Genomic DNA, 21,555 nt, shown 5'->3' on the forward strand with positions numbered 1-21,555 from the left:
AAATTAAAATTAAAAAAAAAAAACAAAAACGGAGACGCCTGGCAGGCGGGCTGCTCACCGCGTCGAGGAGGGCGGATCCGGGATAAATGACTCGTTTCCTTGCCAATGGATTATCCTCCCTTTCGTACCCCAAGTTGCTTTCGACCGAAAATGGAGAAAATGTAGGATTTTTCAACCCCCCACCTTCGTGCATATCGACCCAAAATGGCATTGCGCGGCCCGTGAGCGCAGATCCCATTGAGGGCAATGGTGGGTTCAGTGGAAACGAAGGAAATGGAGGCACCCCGGACGGTGTGGCTCAGTGGGTAGAGCGCCTGCAGGACGGAAGGGTCCCGGGTTCGATTCCCGGCCAAGGCCACAGGCCCGGGTTGTGGGTTCGATCCCCAGTAGGGGGCGTGCAGGAGGCAGCCGATCCATGATTCTCTCTCCTTATTCATGTTTCTCTCTCTCCCTCTCCCTCTCCCTTCCCTTCTGATATCTATATCTATATCTATATCTATATCTATATCTATATCTATATCTATATCTATATCTATATCTACATCTATATCATCTCTATCTCTATATCTATATCTATATCATCTATATCTATATCTATATCATCTATATCTATATCTATATTTGTATCTATATCTATATCTATATCATCTATATCTATATCTATATCTACATCTATATCATCTATATCTATATCTATATCATCTATATCTATATCTATATCATCTATATCTATATCTATATCTATATCTACATCTATATCATCTATATCTATGTCTATATCTATATCTATATCTATATCTATGTCTATGTCTATGTCTATGTCTATATCTATATCTATATCTATATCTATCTATATCTATACTCTATATCAATATCTATATCTATATCTATATCTATATCTATATCTATCTATATCTACATCTATATCTATACCTATGTCTATATCTATATCTATCTATGTCTATGTCTATGTCTATATCTATATCTATATCATCTATATCTATATCTATATCTATATCTATATCTATATCTATCATCTATCTATCATCTATCTATATATTTTTTTTAAAGGAAGAAAGAAATGGACGTCAGGCACCCAAATACATGTGTCGATTCAATTGCACTCCCCAGCCAGGCCGTATGTGCGTGTGTGTGTGTGTGTGTGTGTGTGTGTGTGTGTGTGTGTTGGGGGCGGAGAGGGCAGGTTAGCAGCACTCCCGGGCATTCATGCATCTACCAGGTCTGGCGTCCTGGGGGTGGGGGGTTGGGGGGGGAGGGCGGGGAGGGGGGAATGCTTTACGACATTGACAAATGGGGACCCAGAGGTCTCTTTATGGCTGGTTATAAAAACCCACGCTAACGAGGGCCTGGCACCCCCAGCCCCCCCCCCCCCCGTCTTCCCGGACTCCCCACATTCTAGGGCGAGCTGATGACAGCTGAAGGGCTTGCGCACAGACGCCCACACAGGCACGCACACCTCTCTGGCTCCTGGGCCGGGCGAGCCACCCCCCCCCCCCTGTTTCATCCCAAACCAATTTCCCTTTGCAGCCTGGACCCTGCAAGGGGAGGGGGTGGGGGTGGGGGAGGGGGGCCGCAGGGGGTGGGGACATGGGCCAAGGTCGTTACCACCAGGAGAATAAGTTTATTTTTCCCTCCCCGGGGCGGCGGGGAGCAAAGTTTGCCACCAGGAACTGAGCTGCGTTGCTTCTCGCAGCCTGGAACCTGAAGAGAACAAACTCTGTGGTTGGTTTTCTTTAAAAAAAAAAAAAAAAGATTTTTTTATTGATTTCAGAGAGGAAGGGAGAGGGAGAGAGAGAGAGAAGCATCGCTGAGAGAGAAACATCGATCAGCTGCCTCCTGCACGCCACCCACTGGGGATGTGCCCGCAACCCAGGTCCATGCCCTTGACGGGAATCGAACCCGGGACCCCTGAGTCTGCAGGCCGACGCTCTACCCACTGAGCCACACCGGTCAGGGCTCAGGCTGCATTCTGATTCCTCAGGCTGCAAAGAGAGCAAGGCCTATGTTAACGTGAGGGCTGGGGTGGGCTGGGGCAAGGCAAGTGGTGTGCATGTGTGCGTGTGCATCTGTGCTGTGTGCATGCATGTGCATGCATGTGTATGTGCGTATGTATGTACATACACGTGCATACCTGTCTGCATGTCTGTGTACACACTTGTGTGTGCGTGTCTATTCAGGCATACATACGTGTATGTGCATCCGTGTTTGCACGTGTGCATGTGTGACCATGTGTGCCTGTGCATGCGTGTGAATCTGTTTGCCAGTGTACCTGTATTGCACATGTGTTTTATACACACGTGTGCATGTGTGTATGCACTTATGTGTGTCTTTGCATGCATGTGCACGTGCTTGTGTGTGCGTGTGCGCCTCTGCGTACCTGTGTGTGCATATAGGCATGGGCATGTGCAGTGTGTGTATGCATGTTCCTGTGTGCACCTCTGTCGACCTGCATGTATGCATTTGCACGTGTGTCCGTGTGCGTATACGTGCACATGTGCCTCTGTCTACCTGTGTGGTCATGTGTGCCTATATGTACATGTGAATCTCTGCGTGTATAGATGCATGTGCACGTGTGTGCTTTTGTACATATGTGTGCTTCTGTGTGCCTTTGCATGCACATGCACGTGCTTGTGTGTGTACGTGCACCTCTGTGTACCTGTGTGAATGCTTTTGCACGTGTGTCCATGTGCTTACCTGTGCACGTGTGCCTCTGTCTACCTGTGTGTGCATGTGCGGTCATGTGTGCCTATGTGCACACTGAATCTCTCTGTATATACATGTGTGTCCATACGTGTTTATGCATGTGTGCACGTGTGTGTGCTTATAGGTGCTTTTGCATGCACGTGCTTGTGTATGCACATGCGCCTCTGTCTACCTGTGTGTGTGTGTGCATGTGTGCACGTGTCTGCTGCTCCCCTTCTGCACCCCAAAGCTCACCCTTCTGCACCCCAGCAGCTGACCCTCCACCAGGAAGGACCCAGTCACAAGCTCTGAGGGGAACTTCTCTGCAAACCCAGGTCAGCAGACGCCGCCCTCATGCAATATCGCCCCGGCTTTCTCGGGGGGATTGGGGGCGAGGGGGGACCCCACAGACTCTCAGGGAAGGGTCAGATACCTCAGCTGAGATATCTCATTGCCGGTGATGAAGCTGCCGTGGCCACTAGACACGCTAACCACACGCAAGGGGTCATATCACGTATGTTTCATGGTGAGCAATTTTTTAAAAAAATATATTTTTTTATTGATTTTTTTAGAGAGAGAAGAAGAGAGAGAGAGAGAGAGAGAGAGAAACATCCATGATGAGAATCATGCATCGGCCGCCTCCTGCACGCCCCCCGCTGGGGATGGAGCCCGCAACCCAGGCCTGTGCCCTTGACCGGAAATCGAACCCGGGACCCTTCAGTCCCGCAGGCCGGCGCTCTACCCACTGAGCCACACCGGCCAGGGCCGGGGTTCTGTTTCTTAACACCCAACCCACACTTTGGGGAGCAGCCCCGAACCGCCCTGAGCGCCCCCATAAACCCTAATAAAATTCCCCCCCCCACCCCCCAACTTACCCATCGGTGTAGGAATCAGCCGTTTTGTCCTGAAAAGTGTGTCGTCATCGGAAGCAATTACGGCGCGTCCCCGGCCGGCACCCAGATTGTATTTCAGATGTAAATGCGGCGGAATAATTATGTTTTATGAATATCCCGCGACTGCGGCTTCTCCCAGAAATTCGTGCCGTGAGGATGAATAAAAAGAAATAAAATGGAAAAAAAAAAAAAAAAGGAAATTAAAGGCAGGGTTTTTGGTTTTTGTTGTTTTTTTTTTTTGCATCGATTGCCTACGTTCCTCTCCGATCAGGATTCCGTCCCCGCCTCCCAATGAATAATCCATACGGTTTATTTTATTTTATTTTTTTTTTCCTGGGCTGAAGGCATATTAATATGCAATACTGTTAGCTTTTCCTCGTCAGGGTTTTATTCCAAGCGAAGTCAATTAACTTCCAAAAAGCCACAGGGCCCTGGCCGGTGTGGCTCAGTGGGTAGAGCGTCAGCCTGCGGACCGAAGGGTCCCGGGTTCGATTCCCGGTCAAGGGCATGGACCTGGGTTCCGGGCACATCCCCAGTGGGGGGCGTGCAGGAGGCAGCTGATCGATGCTTCTCTTTCATCGATATTTCTAACTCTCCCTCTCCCTTCCTCTCTGTAAAAAAATCAATAAAATATATTTTAAAAATTAAAAACAAAAGCCACAGGAATCATGTAAAAGGAGAGAAATACACATTTTACAACGTCTTACATGCATCGTGCCTCAGACGAGCCCTGGAAAAGGGAAAAATAAATCCCTTTAAAGTCCATAAAATTCATAACGCATCGTTTAATTACCAAAAAAAAAAAAAACCCAACCTTTTGCCATATCATTTCTTTTTAAAAAAAATATATTTTATTGATTTTTTTACAGAGAGGAAGGGAGAGGGATAGAGAGTTAGAAACATCGATGAGAGAGAGACATGGGTCAGCCGCCTCCCGCACGCCCCCCACTGGGGATGTGCCCGCCACCCAGGTCCATGCCCTTGCCCGGGATTCGAACCCGGGACCCTTCGGTCCGCAGGCCGGCGCTCTACCCACTGAGCCACACCGGCCAGGGCTTGCCATATCATTTCTAACGGGCGGGCGTGAGTCTACATGAGCAATCCCAACATATACGTTTAAAAATCAGGAGAGGAGGGAAAAAAACACGACAAAAAACCTACGTCTCCTACGCGGCCACGAGGAATTAGGAGAGAAATTGTTTTAAATTATCGGGGGAATGTATGGGGTGCGTCCTACGCCCCCCTGCTGGTTGGGGATGGAGCCCGCAACCCGGGCCTGTGCCCTTGACCGGGAATCGAACCCGGGACCTCCTGGTTCCTAGGTGGACGCTCTGCCCATTGGGCCACACCGGCCGGGCTGATTCACTTCCAAGGGTGCATAGAGCCCTCGGAGAGCAAACCAGGAATCAGATTGAGAGAGAGGACCCCATAGGAGGCAGCTCTGAGGGTGGACATTCGAATTCAATCCGATAGAATAAGAGCCCAGCGGCCGAACGGCGAAACGACCGGAACGACCGGTCGAACGGTCGCTATGACGCGCACTGGCCACCGGGGGGCAGCCTCTCAACGCAGGAGCGGCCCCGGGTCCACGTGCGGCGGTGGGTTCTTGGCTGCAAGTTCAAAGGCGCCCGTGAAGGGCGTGCGGGTTCTGGCTGCGCCTTCTGAGCCGTCAGGGATGGGTGTGCATGTGTGTGTGTGTGTGCATCTGTGTGTGTGTATGAGGTGCTGTGTGTATGGATGAGCTGGTGTGCGTGTGTGTGTATCCATGTGTTCATGCCTGTGTGCGTGCACATGTGTGCGTGAGCTGATGTGTGTGTGTTTGCATGTGTGCGTGAGCTGTTGTGGGGGGTGACGGTGTGTGTGTGTGTATATGAGCTGGTGTGTGTATATGTTGTGTTCATGAGCTGGTCTGCATGTGTGTGTGTGCTGGTGTGTGTGTGCATGAGCTGCTGTGTGTATGGGTGAGCTGGTGTGTGTGTGTGTGTGTGTGTGCATGAGCCTCTGTGTGTATGGGGCCCAGAGGGGACCCCTTGCCCCGCCCCTAACCCCTGGCCACATCAGCAAGCCCCGCCCCTAACCCCTAGCCACATCAGCAAGCCCCGCCCCTAACCCCAAGCCACATCAGCAAGCCCCGCCCCCAACCCCAAGCCACATCAGAAGCCCCGCCCCTAACCCCTAACCACACCACCAAGCCCCGCCCCTAACCCCTAGCCACATCAGCAAGCCCCGCCCCCAACCCCTAGCCACATCATAAGCCCCGCCCCTAACCCCTAGCCACATCAGCAAGCCCCGCCCCCAACCCCTAGCCACATCAGCAAGCCCCGCCCCTAACCCCTAGCCACATCAACAAGCCAAGCCCCCAACCCCTACCCACATCAGCAAGCCCCGCCCCTAACTCCTAGCCACATCAGCAAGCCCCGCCCCTAACCCCTAGCCACACCAGCAAGCCCCGCCCCTAACCCCTAGCCACATCAGAAGCCCCGCCCCTAACCCCTAGCCACATCAGAAGCCCCGCCCCTAACCCCTAGCCACATCAGCAAGCCCTGCCCCTAACCCCTAGCCACATCAGCAAGCCTTGCCCCTAACCCCTAGCCACATCAGAAGCCCCGCCCCTAACCCCTAGCCACACCATCAAGCCCCGCCCCTAACCCCTACCCACATCAGCAAGCCCCGCCCCTTGTCCCAACCCTTGAGCTTAGACCCGCCCCTCACCCCATTGCCCTGCCAATCATCGCTCATCCTGCCCCTCACCCCATTGCCCGCTCACTATGACCTGCACTGACCACCAGGGGGCAGACACTCCCACCACTAGTTTCGCTTGCTCCTGGGGTCCGGCCAATCAGGACTGAGACGGGCGGACACCCCCTGGAGCCCTCCCGCATCCCTCCCCAGCCCTGATCGTGCACCCGTGGGGTCCCTCAGCCTGGCCTGCGCCCTCTCGCCATCCGGGACCCCTCGGGGGATGTCGGAGAGCCGGTTCCGACCCGATCCCGCAGGCCAGGCCGGGGGACCCCACTGGTGCACGAATTCGTGCACCGGGCCTCTAGTGCATGCATTTAAGCCTAACCAATGGACACAGACACCGGGGGGTAAGGACACAGGCGTCATACCTGCATCGGTAAAGAAAAATCACTAAATATCACTTTAATTATTTTAAAAAAGAAAGAGATGTGAAGGAAATCAATTACAGAGGGTCCCGTCCACGCCCTCCGCCTCTACGCCGAACGCCTCCATCCGGGAGACCCGCGATCCGCCATCGTTGGGGGCCACAGGGTCCCGGAACTATGTATAAGACTCAACCTGCTGGAATCGAGGCAAATACTGCGTTTTTCTGTGCCGTGGGAAGGCCCCGGGGTGTTTGGCGACAAAACGAACGCCCGTGAGCAATGTTGGGAGGCCCGGATGTATCATTTACGCCCCGGGAAACGCAGGGTAAGACGCTGCAAAATGAGCTAATTTGGGTATCGGGGCGAGATCCAGATCCACGATAAAGGCGCATATTCAGTATAGACTAGAGGCCGGAGCACAGATGCATGCATGGGTGGGGTCCCACCCCTCCGGTCAGGGCCGGGAGGTTGGCTGTGGGAGCGCACGGCCCCCTGGTGGTCAGTGCGCTGCCGGGGTCCAACCCCAGCGGGTCCAGGGGTCCCCAAAGGTGTGGACGGAGTCGGCGAAGAAGGAATGTCACGGAGACAGCGTTCAGTTGATCAGCAGCCTAGCCAGGATCTCTAGCCCGGATCTCCAGAGAGGTTCTGCTTCGGATCTCCAGCGAGGTTCTGTAGCCATGTTCCCTCGCTAGGTTCTCCAGCCAGGTTCTGTCCAGGCTCTCCAGTCAGGTTCAGTGTCCAGGTTCCAGTCAGGTTCTCCTGCCAATCTCTGTAGTCAGGTTCAGTCCAGGATCCCTTGCCATGTTCTCCCGCTAGGCTCTGTCTCTAGGCTCCGAGGCCAGTCCCTGTCCAGGATCCTCCGGCATGCTCTCCCCAGCGAAGTTCTTCTGTCTCTAGGCTCCGTGTAGGTTCTGTCTTCTTGATTCTGTTCTAAGTTCTGAGTGTTTCTGTCTTGTTACATCTGTATTTATACCAGTTGATTCAATCCTATCAATTTCTATTCCAAAGGTTAGGGTGTTTCTTATCTCCATTCCAGGGAGTAAAGATTATGTAGTTTAAGCATGATTGTTGGTAGTTAAAGGGATTAATTACCCGCCTGGCACTTAGTTGAGGGGTTTTATTCCCTCCCTAACTTCAGGGGAAAATCCCTACCTGGGGATGCAACCTTTCTCGGAGAGGTGACCTTGGTTAAAACGCAGCGCCAAGAAGGGGAGCAAACACATTAAGAACCGTGTGCCATATATGCCAGGTCCCTTGAAACAGCAAGGATGGACCGGCTCCCGGCAGTGCGCGTCATAGCGGCCGGTCTTTTAGGCTTTTATATATATAGGTAAGGTGATTCCGGAAAATCACTCACTTCATTTCCACTCCGTTAACAGCTTTGAAATTCTGGGGGGGGGGAGCCGGACGAAGTTTTGAACAAAGAAAATGAACCCTAAAGTCCATTAGACATTTTAAAAAAATGGAAATGCATAAAAGATAGAGTTGATGGTACCAATCCCCACCCTGACATATTTGTCATTTTTATTTTTTTTAAATTTTTTTTTTTTTTTTTTTTGATTTCGGAGAGGAAGGGAGAGGGAGAGAGAGAGAGAGAAACATCCATGATGATGAGAGAGAATCATGGACCGGCTGCCTCCTGCACGCCACCACTGGGGATGGAGACCGCCACCCGGGCCTGTGCCCTTGACCGGGATTCGAACCCGGGACCCTTCAGTCTGCAGGATGATGCTCTATCCACTGAGCCACACCGACCTGGGCAATATTTGTCATTTTTTAAATTGTATACAATAAAATCCTAATATGCTGAGTGCCTGGTCGACCAGTTGGCCGTTCAAGCAATCAAAGCGCAATATGCTAATGAGATGCTAAGGATGCTCAACCGCTCGCTGTGACGTGCACTGACCACCAGGGGGCAGATGCTCCAACCTGATCCCGCAGGCCAGGCCGAGGCCTCAAATAAAAATATAAATTAAAATAGAAAGAAAAATTGGACCGGACACTCTTCAGGGTTAATTGGCTCCATTTCAGACTAATTTGTTGGAGAGCTGAGCGTTCCGGGAAACGGATTTACAAAGTGGACAGACGGGCTGAGAATGCAGACACGACCGGGTGGTTCGAACTCCGGTTTCAAGGGTGCACACTGAGCAATTCTAACTATCTATCTATCAATCTATATCTATATCTATATCTATATCTATATCTATATCTATATATCTATATCATCATCTATATCTATATCATCATCTATATCATCTATATCTATATCATCTATATCTATATCTATATCTATATCTATATCTATATCTATATCTATATCTATATCTATATATCTATATCATCATCTATATCTATATCATCATCTATATCTATCTATATCTATATCTATATCTATATCTATATCTATATCTATATCTATATCTATATCTATATCTATTTCTATTTCTATATCTATATCTATATCATCTATATCTATATCTATCTATATCATCTATATCTATATCATCTATATCTATATCTATATCTATATCTATATCTATATCTATTTCTATTTCTATATCTATATCTATATCATCTATATCTATATCTATCTATATCATCTATATCTATATCATCTATATCTATATCTATGTCTATATCATCTATATCTATATCTATATCTATATCTATATCTATATCTATATCTATATCTATTTCTATTTCTATATCTATCTCTATATCATCTATATCTATATCTATCTATATCATCTATATCTATATCATCTATATCTATATCTATGTCTATATCATCTATATCTATATCTATATCTATATCTATATCTATTTCTATTTCTATATCTATCTCTATATCATCTATATCTATATCTATCTATATCATCTATATTTATATCATCTATATCTATATCTATGTCTATATCATCTATATCTATATCTATATCTATATCTATATCTATTTCTATTTCTATATCTATCTCTATATCATCTATATCTATATCTATCTATATCATCTATATCTATATCATCTATATCTATATCTATGTCTATATCATCTATATCTATATCTATATCTATATCTATATCTATATCTATATCTATATCTATATCTATATCTATATCTATTTCTATTTCTATATCTATCTCTATATCATCTATATCTATATCTATCTATATCATCTATATCTATATCATCTATATCTATATCTATATCTATGTCTATATCATCTATATCTATATCTATATCTATATCTATATCTATCTATATCTATATATCTATCTATATCTATATCTATATCTATATCTATATCATCTATATCTATATCTATATCTATATCTATATCTATATCTATATCTATATATCTATCTATATCAGTGGTTCTCAACCTTCCTAAGGCCGCGACCCTTGAATACAGCTCCCCATGCTGTGGGGACCCCCAACCATAACATTATTCTCGTGGCTGCGTCATCGCTGTCATGTGGCTGCTGTGACGAATCGTCATGGAAACATCTGATCTGCAGGATGGATTTTCATGGTGACACATCGAACATCATGAAAGCACAGTGATCGATCACAAAAACAATATGTGATTATAGATGTGTTTTCCGACGGTCTTGGGCGACCCCCGTGAAAGGGCCGTTCGACCCCCAAAGGGGCCGTGACCCACAGGTTGAGAACCGCTGATATATATATATATATATATATATATATATATATATATATATATATATATATATATATATATATATATATATATATTTGCACGTGGAAAAAAAAATAAAATCACATTTTCTCCTAAATATCTCTTCCTTTTCACGCAAAAAATAATTGCACCAGCGTCGCTTCGAGCTCTCCTCCCTATATTAAACCGACCACCCCTTGGAAATAAACCTATTTACTGTCTTATGAATGCTTGTTTTTTTTAAAAACACACACACACACACACATGCACTCTCGTAATTTGCAATATCACCCCAATGAAGCTATAAAAGAATCATTACCTGTAGCCATTTTCAAACTCATCTTTCATCGGCCGCGGACCTCACGCCCAGCCCACCGAACGCATCGCCGGTACCTCCGGTCGAGAGAGAATGTTGATTATGTGGCTTAATCCAATTGCGCCGTATTGAGATGTAAGGGAAATTCATGGGCGATTAGAGACGGGCCTGGGGCAGAGGGGGGAGCTGTTGGGGGGGAGGGGGTGGTCCCTGGACGTGGGCCTGTGGATTTTGGGGGTACAAGTCAGTCTCCGAAGACGTCTGCAGCGTCGTTGGCTACCTGAGGGCAGAATTCTGTGGCTGGGCTTTTGTTTTATTATTATTTTTTATTTTTAAATATATTTGTATTGATTTCAGAGAGGAAGGGGGAGAGAGAGAGAGAGAGAGAGAGAGAGAGAGAGAGAGAGAGAATCATGGATCGGCTGCCTCCTGCACGCCCCCTATCGGGCATCGAGCCCCACAACCCGGGCCTGTGCCCTCGACCGGGAATCGAACCCGGGACCTCCTGGTTCCTAGGTCGACACTCTAACCACTGAGCCACGCTGGCCGGGCATATTTTCATTTTTATTTTTTTTAATCTTTATTGTGGAAAATATTACCTATTTCCCCCCATTTCTCCCAGCCCTTCCCCATGCCCAGCCCCTGGCCCTCAACCCCCCTATCGCCTGTGTCCACGGATGATGCATCTACTACCCACACAAGGTCTTTGGATGATCTCTTTGCACCTGGTTGCCCCAAACTGCCTTCCCCTGCTGGCCTGGTTGCCCCCAACTGTCCCCCACCCCAGCTGGTCGCCCCACACAGCCTGCTGGTCAGTCGTCCATCTGGTTGTGTCGGTCGGTCGTGACGGCCCCTGGCTTTTTATATATTAGGATAGATTTTTTTACAAACAACAAAGAACCATGCAGTCAATTAGAGTAAGAACCCATTGTAATGTGAGAAAACAAGCTAAGCCCCGACCGGTGTGGCTCAGTGGATAGAGCGTCGGCCTGTGGACTCAAGGGTCCCGGGTTCGAATCCCGGCCAAGGGCGTGGACCTGGGTTGCGGGCACATCCCCAGTGGGGGGTGTGCAGGAGGCGGCCGATCGATGTTTCTCTCTCATCGATGTTTCTAGCTCTCTCTCCCTCTCCCTTCCTCTCTGTAAAAAAATCAATAAAATATATTTTTTTAAACAGGAAACAAGCGAATAATAAAACCCATGTTTTGAGTGTCAAAAACACACACAAAACAGTAGGAGAATTGATGATAAAACGCAGCCGCCGCCCCCAGAACGAACAGACGCATTTCCCCGGGGAGCCGTCGAAGGCGATTCGAGACTCACGTCGAATCCTCATGAAAATATCTCAGCGGCACCGTGGACGCGGCCGGAGAACGAACACACAGATGAAACCAGGGCGGGCGGACGGACGGACGGACGGACAAGGCACCTGTCCCCCTCACCTGTCGGAAAACGCAGAAAAGACCCAGCAAAGGAGACACCAGACCCGGGGGCCCCAGGAGAAAGGAGATCTGGGTCCCAGCAGAGACGGAAAAAAAAATAAAAGATTAACAGCAGAGGGAGGTGTGCAAAGAGACCGTCACAATGTGTGTCCCGGGGGCATGGAATTCTAAACACCCCGGAAGGTCTACAGGCCCGTGTCTGCTTTCTGCATCCTGCGAGATCGAATCGGACGGGGAAAACCCATCAGGGGGCATGGTTATTCTTTTTAATTTTCTTATTTTTTAAAAAAAATCCATGAGAAGCGTTTCTGGCCATCTGGTCAACCCGCCCTCCTTGAGTCCGATGTTTATGAAAAGTCTTCTAGTTTCTGGGGATTCGTGTCTAATTCACACTAAGAAGGACATGCCAGGAAGGGGGTGGGAAGGAAATAGATAGTTTATTCATTCGGTGCAGAGCCGTGGTCGGCAAACCACAGCGGCTCGCGAGCCACACGCGGCTCTCTGGCCCCTGGAGTGTGGCTCGTCCACGGAATACCACGTGCGGGGCCCGCACGTCCAGTGCGATGGAAATCTGTGGCCCGTGCGCAGAAGCCGGGATTGGGCGGGAGAGCCGGGATTTTGTGGGAGAGCCACGCTCCAGGGGCCGAAGAGCCGCGGTGTGGCTCACGAGCCGCCGTGTGCCGACCACGGGTCTAGGGCACTGCATTTTCCGATTTCTAAAAGACATGCAATCGATGAGTACATCCCCCAGGTCTTTTTTTCCACCCCCCGTCTGCGTTCACAGTCTTTTTTTTTAATTTTTATTTTAAAAACTAGAGGCCCGGTGCATGAAATCCGTGCACTGGGAGGGGGGGTGTCCGTCAGCCCGGCCTGCACCCTCTCGCAATCCGGGACCCCTCGGGGGATGTCCGACTGCGGGATCGGGCCTAAACCGGCGGTCGGACATCCCCCCTCGCAACCCGGGACCGCTGGCTCCTAACCACTCGCCTGCCTGCCTGCCTGATCGCCCCTAACTGCTCCCCTGCCTGCCCGATCATCCCTAACTGCTCCCCTGCTGGCCTGATCACCCCTAACTGCTCCCCTGCTGGCCTGATCACCCCTAACTGCTCCCCTGCCTGCCTGATCACCCCTAACTGCTCCCCTGCCTGCCTGATCACCCCTAACTGCTCCCCTGCCGGCCTGATCGCCCCTAACTGCCCTCCCCTGCCGGCCTGATCACCCCTAACTGCTCCCCTGCTGGCCTGATCGCCCCTAACTGCCCTCCCCTGCCTGCCTGATCACCCCTAACTGCTCCCCTGTCTGCCTGATCGCCCCTAACTGCCCTCCCCTGCCGGCCTGATCACCCCTAACTGCTCCCCTGCTGGCCTGATCACCCCTAACTGCTCCCCTGCCTGCCTGATCACCCCTAACTGCTCCCCTGCTGGCCTGATCACCCCTAACTGCTCCCCTGCCGGCCTGATCGCCCCTAACTGCTCATCTGCCTGCCTGATCGCCCCTAACTGCTCCCCTGCCGGCCTGATCGCCCCTAACTGCTCATCTGCCTGCCTGATCGCCCCTAACTGCTCCCCTGCTGGCCTGATCGCCCCTAACTGCTCATCTGCCTGCCTGATTGCCCCTAACTGCCTCTGCCTGCCTGATCACCCCTAACTGCTCATCTGCCTGCCTGATCGCCCCTAACCACTCACCTGCCTTGGTCCCACCACCACAGCTTCGTCGACAGTGGTTCTCAACCTGTGGGTTGCAGCCCCTGAAAATCCATCCTGCAGATCAGATGTTTCCATGACGATGCATCACAGCAGCAACATGACAGCGATGAAGCAGCAGCTGAAATAATGTTACGGTCGGGGGTCCCCACAGCAGGGGGAGCTGTGTTCAAGGGTCACGGCCTGAGGAAGGTTGAGAGCTTCTGGTCTAGAAGGACGGCCAGAAGGTTGTTCAGTTTACTTGGCATATTGCGCGTTTATTATTATAGACTAGTGGCCCGGTGCACGAAATTCGTGCACGGGAGGAGGGTGTCCCTCAGCCCGGCCTGCACCCTCTCCAATCTCAGACCCCTTTGGAAGATGATGACTGCTGGTTTAGGCCTGATCCCAGGATGTCCGACTGCCAGGATCGGGCCTAAACCAGCAGTTGTACATCTCTCTCACAATCCTGGACCGCTGTCTCCTAACCACTCACCTGCGTGCCGGCCTGATCGCCCCCTAACTACTCCCCTGCCGGCCTGATCACCCCCAACTGCCCTCCCCTGCTGGCCAGATCACCCCCAAGGCTTTTCTTAGTATAGATGTGTCTTTATGGATTTCAGAGAGAGGAAGAGAGAGATAGAAACATCAATGATGAGAGAGAATCATGGACCGGCTGCCTCCTGCACGCCCCCCACTGGGGATGGAGCCCGCAACCCGGGCAGGTGCCCTTGACCTGAATCGAACCCAGGAGGCACCCAATGAATGCATACAAGAGGCGCCTAATGAATGCATAGATGAAGCAACCAACGAATGCATACAAGAGGCGCCCAATGAATGCATACAAGAGGTGCCTAATGAATGCATACATGAGGCGCCTAATGAATGCATAGATGAGGCAACCAACGAATGCATACAGGAGGCACCCAAAGAATGCATACAAGAGGCGCCTAATGAATGCATAGATGAAGCAACCAATGAATGCATACAATAGGCACCCGAAGAATGCATACAAGAGGTGCCTAATGAATGCATAGATGAGGCAACCAATGAATGCATACAAGAGGCTCCTAATGAATGCATAGATGAAGCAACCAATGAATGCATACAAGAGGCGCCTAATGAATGCATAGATGAAGCAACCAATGAATGCATACAAGAGGCACCCAAAGAATGCATACAAGAGGCGCCTAATGAATGCATAGATGAAGCAACCAATGAATGCATACAAGAGGCGCCTAATGAATGCATAGATGAAGCAACCAACGAATGCATACATGAGGCACCCAATGGGTGCATGAATAAATGGCACCACAAATCAATGTTTCTCTCTCTCTTTCTCTCTCCCTCCCCCTATTCCTGTCTCTCTCTAAACTCAACCAATAAATTTAAAAAACTAGCCCAGCTTGCCCTGACCGGTGTGGCTCAGTGGATAGAGCGTCGGCCTGCGGACTGAAGGGTCCCGGGTTCGATTCCCGGTCAAGGGCATGTACCTTGGTTGCGGGCACATCCCCAGTAGGGAGCGTGCAGGAGGCGGCCAATCGATGTTTCTCTCTCATCGATGTTTCTAACTCTCCCTCTCTCTTCCTCTCTGAAATGAATAAAAAAATACATTTAAAAAATTGTTTAAAAAAACTTAAATCTCTTTTTCCTAAACAACCCGTCTCCACCGACCGTTGCCACGAAAACACACACACACACACAACAGGCTATATCCCCACCTGGAAATCGCTCTGATCACTGCTTAATCCTCCGCGAGATGAGGGAGGCTGTCCCCCCTACCCCCAAGACCCCCCCCCTAAATCTCACTGAGCCCCAAACGGTGGAAAAATTATCCAAAAAAAAAAAAAAACCCAAAAAACACCTTTTCGCCAGACCCATCCCTCATTCCAGCTCATCCCGCCAACTTCCCAACTAGCCCCTCTTTGCATTAGAAATGTCAGGGCCCTGGGATTGTCCCAGAATAAACGTAGCTTTCTTCTTCTTTCCTCTATTTCTTCGTTTTTGTTTTTTATTTCTTCTTACAAAATGGCCTGATGGGTCTGGCCTCCACGCCTGCATTTATCGTAAGGAAAGAGAAAAATTCCAAGCCTTTCAGGGTTCAACAAAAAAAATAAAAAAATAAAAAAGACGGCAATGGAGTCGTGTTTCCTGGATTGTTAAATACGGTTCTGTCTCCTTCGGGGATAAATTACGGACAGTGGGAGGCGGCAGAGGAAGACGAGTTTGCATCACCCTTCATTTTTTTTATTTTATTTTTCAGGGAGGAGGACAGAGGACAATTCAATTTTCCGTGATTCCTTCCGCATGGCTCCAGGCGCCGAGAGATGCCTGGGGGCTGGACCGGCAGCCTCTGACCTGTGTCTTTAATTTAATTAAATTTAATTTTTAAAATATTTTTATTGATTTCAGAGAGGAAGGGAGAGGGAGAGAGAGAAACAGGAATGATGAGAGAGAATCATGGACCGGCCGCCTCCTGCACGCCTCCTATTGGGGATGGAGCCTGCAACCCGGGCCTGTGCCCTGGACCGGGAATCGAACCCAGGACCTCCTGGTTCACAGGTCGACGCTCAGCCACTGAGCCACACCGGCCGGGCTGGCTGCCTTCAGTCTTCTCTGAGCGGAAATCCAGGCTGTGCTTGCATACCTCCAACGACGGACAGCTCACCACCACCCGCTCCGTCCGGCAGTGGACGGCGCTGGCCTTGAGACAACCCTTCTCGGCCGGGGCCCCCAAGTGCTCTCCGAGGGACACGGCTCCTCATCCCGTCTGCTGGCCGACGTCCAAATATTTGAGAGCAAACCTCACATCCTCCCCTAATTCCTCCATCCCTGGGGGCTACGCTTCCTCGAGCCGAGAACAACTGTTCCTTTCTCCGTCGGCGTAATGCCATGATTTACAAAAAAAAAAAAAAGAAAAATTATTATTCTTTTTGGCATCGATTGTGGTTTCTGTGGGCGGCCTCACGGTTGGAATATTTTTTAAAAAATATATTTGAATGGATTTCAGAGAGGAGGGGAGAGGGAGAGAGAGGGAGAGAGACGTCCATGATGAGAGAGAATCATCGATCGGCCCCCTCCTGCACGCCCCCCACTGGGGATCGAGCCCCACAACCCGGGCAGGTGCCCTTGACCGGGAATCGAACCCGGGACCCTTCAGTCCGCAGGCCGACGCTCTATCCAGTGAGCCACACTGCTTGAAACGTCCCCCGGGCGTCTCGCCGGACAAAATGTGCGAGTTACGGGAGTTCCATTCGGGCCGGAGTTACAGGAGTCGCGGTTCCGACTTCAGTGTCGATGCATCAACGGCAAATATCCAATAAGGCGTCTTTGAAGAGACACACGCATAAAACACCATTAATTTTTAAAGTATCTATACGAATAATAGGGTAATATGCAAATTGGTTGGAATGCTGTCACAGTATCGACCAATCAGCAGGCTGCGTGCGTAGCAGGCGAGGGTGGGCGGTGACAGGGGCGGGGCCTACTTCTTTGGGGCAATCCATAGAGGAGCCCCGGATGGGTGGGCGGGGCCTATGTCTGGTGCAATGGGTCAAGGGCTCCTGCACTGTGACAGGGCACAGGCCAGGCTGGGGGACACCCCCACCGGCCCCAAGTGCACGAATTTTGTGCACCGGGTCACTAGTATATATATATATATTTTTTATTGATTTCAGAGAGAGGAAGGGAGAGGGAAAGAGAGAGAAACATCAAGGATGAGAGAGAGACATGGATCGGCCGCCTCCTACACGCCCCCAACTGGGGATGGAGCCCACAACCCGGGCATGTGCCCTTGACTGGGAATCGAACCCTGACCTCCTGGTTCTTAGGTTGATGCTCAACCACTGAGCACACCAGCTGGGCCAAAGTTGCATTTTAATGAAAATCTGATCTGCATTTTCCTGCATTTTAATGGGTCCATAGTTACTAATTCCTGGTTCGCTTCATAGACTGTATCTATGGTGAATAGTGAGAACTGACTGTCCGATGCACATATGAACAAAGAAAAAACCAGTAAAGTCATATTAGTACCAAAGTAGAACTTAAAAAGAAATACATCCTTCCCTGGCTGGTGTGGCTCAGTGGATGGAGCGTCGGCCTGCGGACCGAAGGATCCCGGGTTCGATTCCCGGCCAAGGGCATGTACCTTGGTTGCGGGCACATCCCCAATGGGGGGCGTGCAGGAGGCAGCCGGTCCGTGATTCTCTCTCCTCATGGATGTTTCTATCTCTCTCTCCCTTCCTCTCTGAAATCAATAAATATATATATATTTTAAAGTGAAATACTTAAAAAAAGATAAGAAGGAATGCTAAAAAGCAATATTGAGAGAAGACTATGGGATATGCCTGTCAGGTAGATAAATATATAGAGATAGATAGATAGATAGATAGATAGATAGATAGATAGATAGTAGGTAGATAGATAGATAATTGATAAATAGATAGATAAATGATAGCTGCTACATATATAATTGATAGATAGATAGAAAGATGATAGATGATAGATAAATGATAGATAGATAATTGATAGATAGATGATAGATAAATGATAGATAGATGATAGATAAATGATAGATGATAGATACATAAATGATAGATAATTGATAGATAGATAGATAATTGATAGATAGATAATTGACTGATATAGATAGATAATTGATAGATATAGATAGATAATTGATAGATAGATAATTGACAGATAGATAATTGATAGATACAGATAGATAGAATACTATAGATCTATTTTAAATAAGCGTATTATAAACAACTTTATGCCAAAACTTAAAACTTAGATAAAACGAAGACGCCCTTGGAAATCATAACATAAAGACACTCGTTGTATAATTTAAACTTTCCCCGCAAGGCAGTTTCGAGGGGATGCATATCCCTTTGCGGATACATTGAACAAACCCTTAAGGGAAAAAAAAAAGGCCGCCTTCGTAGAACCTTCCGGAATCTGCAAAAAAAATTTAAAAAAAGGAAATATGCCCTAAACTCTTTCTTTTTTTTATGAGGGCAAACCCTGGGCAGGGAATTATTAAAAAACAGTAGCACAGTAGTCACCTCATTTAAGAGCAAAGATGAACCTTAGAGATGCCAGCACCGCCTGGAAATATTTCTCTAAGGAAAAAAAAACATGCTAATAAAGGATTAACGAGTTGGGTTTCAAACTCCGACTTTTGGGGACCCCCTGCCCCCCAGCTTTGCAAACGACCCTTTTCAGAAATCCAAGGATTTATCTTCCACCGAAAGCAAAAGTCGGCCCAGCTAGTATGGCTCAGTGGTTAAGCATCGACCTGTGAACCAGGAGGTCCGGGGTTCGAATCCCGCTCAGGGCACAGGCCCGGGTTGAGGGCTCCATCCCCAGTCGGGGGGCGTGCAGGAGGCGGCCGATCCATAATTCTCTCTCATCCCTGATATTTCTCTCTCTCCCTTTCTTTCTGAAATCAATAAAAAAAAATATGTTTAATGGCCTTTTTTTTAAACTTTAAAATTAAAAAATAAACAAATTCAGGGCTAACCTAGACCCTCTGGGGCTCCTTGGGGCGTCCACGTGGCCGTGATGCAGGAAAAGAAAAAAATTTCTGTCCAAAAGAACTCCCAGCCCTGCGTGCGCGCGCGCGCAAGGGCGCACGGGCGCGTGTCTGGCGCGGGGTGAGCCGGGGCAGTAATTAACTGTCAAGCTTGACGGATTAAAATTATGAAATTTAAAATCGCCGCGGATCTCTTTGTCATTGTCAAATTAGAAGTCGGGGCGAGGGGGGTATGGGGGGGGGGGTGGGGGGGAGCCGGGCGAGAGATTGAATCCGGATCCGGGCGGGGAGGGGCGGGGGGTGGAGAGGGGAGGGGACGCGGAATCCATTTCCTATTCCAATGGCGCGCGCGCGCGCGCAACGGCGGGGATGCGTTTGGTGTCAAAGCCCCGCGCGCGCGCTCGCGGAGCTGGAAAATACTTGGGAGAAAGGTGAGCTGCTCCCCGGCGAGGTGGACACTCAGGTCAAGAAGGGACAGCCCCCCCATAACCCACCCCCCGACCCCCCAAAACACACTCTGTATTTGGAAAAAAAGGGGGAATTCCTGAGCCCTGGTTTCAATATAGACACAGAGGCCTGGATGCGTGGACCAGACGGACACGGGTCAGCGGGAGGGGAGTTGGGGGGATGGATGAAAGAGGGTGAAGGGATTGAGCAAGAATATACCTAGAGCCCTGACCGGTGTGGCTCAGTGGATAGAGCGTCGGCCTGCGGACTGAAGGGTCCCGGGTTCGAATCCGGTCAAGGGCATGGACCTGGGTTGTGGGCACATCCCCAGTCGGGGGCGTGCAGGAGGCAGCTGATCTGTGTTTCTCTCTCATCATCGATGTTTCTAGCTCTCTATCCCTCTCCCTTCCTCCCTGTAAAAAAATCAATAAAATATATTTTAAGAAAAAAATATATACACTGAGTGGCCAGATAATGATGGCCACCCCATCAGTCCTTCAGGGACACGTCCCAAAATACGGAATGTTGGAAACTTCCTACGCAAATACTCTCAAGGTTTTATTATAATGATGATTATGATTATTATTTGCATAACTAATTCGCTTCATTGTGCTGACGGGGGTGGCCGTCATAATCTGGCCGGTCAGTGGATAAATGTATGAATATATGTCCCAAAATTCACGCAAGATTGGAATTCTGCGTGAACATTAACAACAACAAAAATAAAAGCCTGATTGGACTCGGTTGATCGATTCAAATTCTGATATCTGTTGCCCTTCGACGTCAATCAATCCCTTCGATTCGATCAGCATCACCCAGTACCAATGATGGCCCAGGAGCCGGGACAGGGAAGACCAATGAAGACCGCGGCTTTGCGTCTGTGCCAGCAGAGCCGGGGAGGCCATGGACCCGATGTGCTGTTCCATCCATAAACCCTAGACTGTGTCCTTTAAGAATCAATAAAAAATTTACAATTTTTAATGATAAACCTGTGTTTTCTACCAAAATTACTTCTTGCGTGAATTTTGGGACAGCCTTCATATATACACTATATACATATCCCATGTTCAAAGGCTGTTAAATTTCAACAAAAGAGTGCATATGCGCCAGCAAAGCCGTGGAGGCCATGGACCCGATGTGCTGTTCCGTCCATAAACCCTAGCCTGTGTCCTTTAGGAATCAATAAAGAATTTACAAGTTTTAATGATAAACCTGTGTTTCCTACCAAAATGACTTCTTGCGTGAATTTTGGGACACCCTATGTGTCTATGTGTGTGCATATGCATAGGTATGTGTACGTCCTATAGAATAAAAGCCTAATATGCAAATAGACCAGATGGCAGAACAACCGGTCGCTATGACCCAGAGCGACCACCAGGGGCAGACGCTCAACGCCGAAGCTGCCCCCAGCCTGCAGGCCACAAGACAGCCAAAGGGGGGTGGGTCAGGGGGCAGCCCAGCTGGCGAGCAGGATGGTGCCCCCCAAATCGCCCTGCCGGTTGCCCCACAGAACAGCCATGATCGCCAGCCAGGCCTAGGGTCCCCACCGGTGCAAGAATTTCATGCCCTGGGCCTCTAGAATGTGCATATGGATAGAGAGATGAATGGATAGGCATGTGTATCTATGTGTATATGTGTATACGTGTGTGGGGGTTTAAGGTATATACACACACTTTGAATAACTGTAAAGGTAGTGTTTGTTACAAATACAATTCTTTATCACCCGGCCAGTGTTTCTCAGTGGTTAGAGCGTCGA

The 21,555-nt window shown here is 49.0% G+C and overlaps 1 protein-coding gene across 1 annotated transcript in view; it reads left to right on the top strand.

Annotated features, from left to right (window-relative positions):
* Positions 1 to 19,956, top strand: part of SLC25A6 (solute carrier family 25 member 6) — a 266,945-nt gene extending 246,989 nt beyond the window's left edge. The window contains exon 5 of the mRNA XM_059680013.1: positions 19,947 to 19,956. The gene's annotated coding sequence lies outside the window, so the exon portion shown is untranslated. The remainder of the gene's footprint in view (positions 1 to 19,946) is intronic.
* The last annotated feature ends 1,599 nt before the right edge of the window (positions 19,957 to 21,555 follow it).

Source organism: Myotis daubentonii, chromosome X (assembly GCF_963259705.1).
Source record: "Myotis daubentonii chromosome X, mMyoDau2.1, whole genome shotgun sequence".
In the NCBI taxonomy this organism is placed as follows: domain Eukaryota; kingdom Metazoa; phylum Chordata; class Mammalia; order Chiroptera; family Vespertilionidae; genus Myotis; species Myotis daubentonii.